Genomic DNA, 6,000 nt, shown 5'->3' on the forward strand with positions numbered 1-6,000 from the left:
CTTGCATTGATCCATATACCCATTCCACTTTTGATCAGAACTCAAAGTGTGATCAAGAATCCATATGTCATCCCAAAATTGAATAGTCCCACCATTTCCAACCTTGCATCTTACCCCTTTATTGTTAATCTGCTTATTTTTTTGAGCTTGTTTCCAAATGACAGAACCCCCTTGAGTATCCTCACTACCAAGGAAAAGATTGAAGCTTTGTTTCTCCCTATTATATTTATCATTCCATATGTCTTTCCATTCTCCATTTTCGTTATATAATCTCCAGATAAGTTTAGCAAGTAAAAAATCATTCATGCTATTAATCTTTCTAAGACCCAACCCTCCTTTTTTGATGGGCATACAAACTTTATCCCAAGCAATCAAAGTCATTATTTTATTCTTTTCCATACCAGTCCATAAAAAAAAATTTGAATTTTTTCAATGGCCAAAGCATACTTTCTAGGTATCTCAAAAACACTCAAAGCATACAAAGGCATGCTCTGTAAAGTGGATTTAAGAAAAATTATCTTACCAACCTGGCTAAGGAGGGATCCTTTCTAGCCAACTAACTTCAAGTGGATGTTTGTCAATCAAATAACTCTAGAAGGACTTGGGAGGGTCAAGACAAAGAGGTAAACCAAGATATGACCCTAAAAGGCTGCCAACCTGACATCCCATAATTCTTTTAATTTTTTTTGTTTATTCACATTAACATTAATAAAATATATCGAGCTTCTATTCCAATTAATAATTTGTAATGTAACCTACCCATAATCCTCAAGAGCCTTTTTAATATTCCTCTCATTTTTTACTGAAGCTTCTCCCATCACAATCGAATCAGCCACAAATTGCTAATGAGAATAGGTTAAATCCTTAGAAGAAGGTCTTAAACCCACAAATTCCCCCTTTTGAACCATTTTTTCCACAAATCTACCTGAACACTCAACCATGAGGATGAATAAAATAGGAGATAACGGATCCACTTGTCTTAAACCATGAGAAGCTCGGAAGGAAGGAGTCAGAGATCCATCAACAAGAACAAGTAAAGGTAGCAAAGGAAACCAATATATGCATCGACTCCAAAAATCTTTTATTGAACCCAAAAGCTTCCAGTCCACACTTAAAAAAATCCCAGTCCACCCTATCGTATGCCTTGGATAAATACAACTTTAATAAGAACCCCTTTTCTTGGATTTAGTGAGGGAGTGAATATTTTCATGCATTGAGATAATAGAATCCAAAATCTACCTACCTAGAACAAACCCATTATGCTGTCTCGAAATCAGATTAGGTAAAAAAGACAAAATCCTGAGACTAAGAACTTTAGAGATGATCTTATAAAAAGAATTGTAGAGACTAATTGCTCTAAATTGGTCCATACTATTAGCCCCCAATGTTTTGGGTATCGAAGCCAAAAAAAGTACCATTCAACTCTTTAAGAAGTTTTCTAGAACCAACGAACTCTTTAACTCCATTAAAAACATCCTCTTGAATGATATGCCAATAGGTTTGAAAAAAGAGGAAGGGGAATCCATTTGGTCTAGGAGCCTTGTCTCCCTCAAAGTAAAAAACAACCTTAGATATTTCATCATTGGAAGGGATGGCAATGAGGTTTTTGTTCTTATCTTAAGATATGTTTTTTGGAATACACTTCAAAAACTCCTTCTATTTTTCCTTATCCAGATTGTGTTCTCTCTCCAGCAAGCCACTAAAAAATCTCTTGGCTTCCCTTTTGATATCCTCATCCTCATCAATAATAAGACCATGAACTTTCAATCTAGAAATCTTATTAGCCATTCTATGCTCCAAAGTGGTCATATAGAAAAATCTAGTATTCTTATCCCTTTCTTTAATAAAAACTTTCCTAGACCACTGCCTCTAGTACATAGCCTCCTTAGTAATAATATCATGTAATTCAATCAATTTCAAATCCTCATTCTCCCTAGAAACATTCTCATAACCCTCAGACTGAATGCTATCCTGAATCTCTTTTAATTCCTCAAGAATCCTACTTCTGTTGTCAAAGATATTCCCAAAAGTTTTCCTATTCCATCTTTTGATATTATCTTTAACATTTATCATCTTTTTAGCAACTTTGAACATAGTAGTTCCCTCAAACTGAATCCCCCACCATTCCTCAATAAGGTTGTCCAGCCCAGGATGTAATGTCCACATTTTTTCAAAGTGAAAAGGATAGTGCTTTTTAATGGTGACAAAGTTAGCAAGAAGAAAAATGGGGTAATGATAAGAACTCACTCTCACATGAGCTAATAAGGAACATTTATAACTTTGAAACCAATAATTACTAATAAGGGATCTATCAAGCCTAACTTGGATGAGATCCTTACTCGACCTTCTATTCATCCAAGTATAGTCAACACCTTACAAATACATGTCATGCAATAAATGATTATCAATAAATTCCATCAAATCCATTCTATTGTCCAAATTGGTCTGACTACCCCCATCTTCGAGCATTCTCTCTCATAGGTGTATTGAAATCTCCCATAATGACCCAATCCTCATCCGCAAAGTTGTTTCTCTGATTAGAAAGTTCAATCCAAAGAGCTTTCCTACCCCATTTTGTATTAGGCACAAAAACATTAGTTTACACCCATGAAGTGCCATCCTTAGCATTAGAAAATTTAATATTGATCATGTTCCTATTCTATGATACAAGTTCCCTATGAATATTTTTATCATTCCATAAAAGTACCATACCCCCAAAGGCCCCATCAACATCACCCCTAAGATCTTGCTACTCTTGAACAAAAACATACTTTAAACTTTATCCTTCAACATCTTAGTTTCTTGAAGAATAATTATATCTGATTTATTATCTCTAATCATGTTCCTAACCATTTCTTGATTATGAGGATTATTTAATCCTTTGATATTCCATGAAATTATCTTCATTTCTTATGGAATGATTTTGATTCTAAGATAGTCTTTTGACTACCATCCGCTATACTTATGTTGGTCTCCAAAATTCTTTTATGTTGATTAGTGGGTCTCCCTAATGGGAGAGGGGTTTGACCAACATCCCTTGCTTTGATACACTTCCCTGCTAGGGTAAGGGAACGACTGACATCCCCAACTTTGTTACCCCTTAGATCTTCTATTTTGTTACTCTTTCCTATTGGACTAAGGGAATGAATAGCATCCCCTGACTTGTTACTCCTTATTTTCCTATTAATCAAGAAATTTTTTGTGTTCTTTTTAAAGTTGATCTCTTCCTTTTCCTTAGATCTAAATTTCTTCTTAGATTCCACATCTATCCAATATGTTGCAATAACTTCTTCCCCTTTCATCAAAACTCTAAAGATATATTCTACATTCCCCGGCTTGGGTGAGCTATCCTTTATTGGTCTTTCCCTATGAGTTGAGCTCCTATCATCCTTGGTATTTCACTAAGAGAATTTAGAAAAACCAAACCCTAGAATAATACATTCTCGTGCTTCTTGATAATTTGAATCCTTACTGTTAGCAATATTCTTGTTACAATCACCTAATATTTACACATCTGAAATCTCCTTAGCCTCTACCATGCCATCCTTCTACTTTGACCATCATCATCAAAGTCATCCTTAATCTCTAAATTATTAATGGGAATGATTGCATCCTTTTCCATGTTCTCCTTCTCATTAATTTTACACAACTAAGTAGTCTCTACCTGAGCACATATACTATCCTCTTTAGTCCCCTTCACAACTTGGTTTTGTTCCATGACCTTAGCATCCTTAGAGCCCTTTTGAACCCATTCTTTCTTTAAAAAAATTGGAATGCTGAGCTTTGTAGGGAATTTCTTCACCCAGTTACACTTGAAGCATGCAAAATGGATGGTTTCATATTCAATCTTATGTTGCTAGGCTCCCAAATTAGATAAGAGTGAAATAACTTCTAGCATATCAACCCCTTGAATGACCCCCACATAGATTCTTGCATAAGCTAATCTCCTTCTTGAAATTGTCCATCCATAGATAAGTGTTCTCTAAAGGTATTAGCAATCCCTTGGAAGACATGTTCAACTTAGAACTCAAGTGACATTCTTATAAATTTGATCCAGATAGAGGCTTGCATCGTTGATTCTTCCTGAGAGTTCAGGCTAGGTGACCATTTTTGTAAAATAATCGTATGCTTACCCATAACCCATGGTCCACTACATAAAATATCTCTTTTGTTTTCATCACAAGAGAAGCAAAAGGATAAGCATCCTTTTGACATTGTAACAATATCAACCCATCCCTTCAAAGCCCATTTCCTTTTAACAAAGGGTCTAACAATCCCAATGTTCGGTTTGGCTCCCAAGAACCTCCCCACAAGGGTATGCTCCATTCTAGAGATATTCATAGCTATTATTTGGTTCAGGATCTCCAAGATAAATGAACCTTGCTCAGAAATATAAATATTCTTGACTGGATGAAAGGAAGAGTTACCAGTCGGCTTGATGCCAAACAAGCTTGACCATTTTTTGGCAAGAATCTTGACAGTAGCCATAGACTAGGGTCCCCCCCACCCCCGTGGATCTCCAAGTGCCTCACCTTCATTGGATTCCTTCCCAATCTAACTTGCATCCACGGTATTCTCCCCTTGACTTCCCTCTCTTGATAGGCCTACACCAGTCCTAGTCCCATTTGAATTTTGAATTCCACATTTCTCGCTCATTGCTCCAAAATCGCCCACTCCAGCTCCCATCCTACTTTTTCCAAGTCATCATTATGTTTCTTCATATTGTAGGGTTAAATTTTTTTATTTATTTGTTGGTATTTATACTATTCCTCTTCCTTGCAAGTTTTCTTTTAATTTATAGATCTTTTGATTTCTCTCCCATTTTTTATTTAGTTTTTCTTTATTTATCATTATTTTGGTGGGCTATTTTTTTTCTCCTTTCTAGCATATTTTCCCTTTATCTCTTGAGTCAATCCACATCTAGAACTCATTTGTTTTGTTACATCTCCTACTCATTCATGCTAATGAAGGATCACAAAGTGTGATCCAAAATATTGATGTCAAAAATCCATGCACAATCAAATCTAGAAAACTTTTACGATAGCTATATAATAGCCAAAAACTTAGGTGTTTTGAGTACTTTTCAATTTAAATCTTGAGTCTATTTTAGTTCACTTTAGGATTCAAATAAGGCACAATGTTCATGCATAGATTGATTTGGAATTGATCACAAGTGTACACAAGAAATTCCAACTATGTTGAGGTGATTTTGGGATGAGTCCAATAGCAAGAAATAATTTTAAAGCATTTTGTTTGACTTTTGTCCATCAAAATTGCACTATGAATAATAAATGGATGGTCATTTTTGTTGGTATTGTGTTTTGATAGGTAATAGATGAAAAGAAAAATGTGTGTTTTTTCATATGTAAGTAGCAACAATGTAAGATTCATAGTTACCAAGTGAGAAACACATCAACAAGATATGCCAAAATTTATCTCTAGTTATGTAGCCATATTCACTTTTTTGTGAAATTAGATAACCAACATGCTTTTACCATGTCAATCCTTTTTACTAGGAACTATTTTGGTCTCTATATTTCTTCTTTTGAGGACATAAAATGCATTATGACCATATGTAGAACTTTTATTGGTGACACCATAATCCTTGATCAAACTGTCAGTCTTGGCTAACTCTATTCCCTCAGACAAAACTCTTTGGTGTTTGTTATATAACCCATTTAGTGTTTTTATTCTCATTTTTAATGAAGTTATACCTTATATGGAGAAATCTCTAAATAGTATTCTAGAATCATCAACTAACAAGTATGTAATTATAGCCTCTCATAGAAACCCATGGCTAAAATGAAGGCTTCTCGAGGAATAAAGAAACTTCTCCTTTACAAGGTTGAATACAATACCAAAACTCACAATACTTAGCAAAAAAATAAGAATCCAAAAAAATAAGAACCCAACAACTCCAAACTCTACAACTACATAAATCTCAAGAAACCAAATCTATATTGGCCAGTGAAATTTAAATCAACATTGCAATCATACCTA

The sequence above is a fragment of the Cupressus sempervirens genome, chromosome 9, assembly GCF_028749045.1.
Source record: "Cupressus sempervirens isolate cs-2001-9-10 chromosome 9, ASM2874904v1, whole genome shotgun sequence".
In the NCBI taxonomy this organism is placed as follows: Eukaryota; Viridiplantae; Streptophyta; class Pinopsida; order Cupressales; family Cupressaceae; genus Cupressus; species Cupressus sempervirens.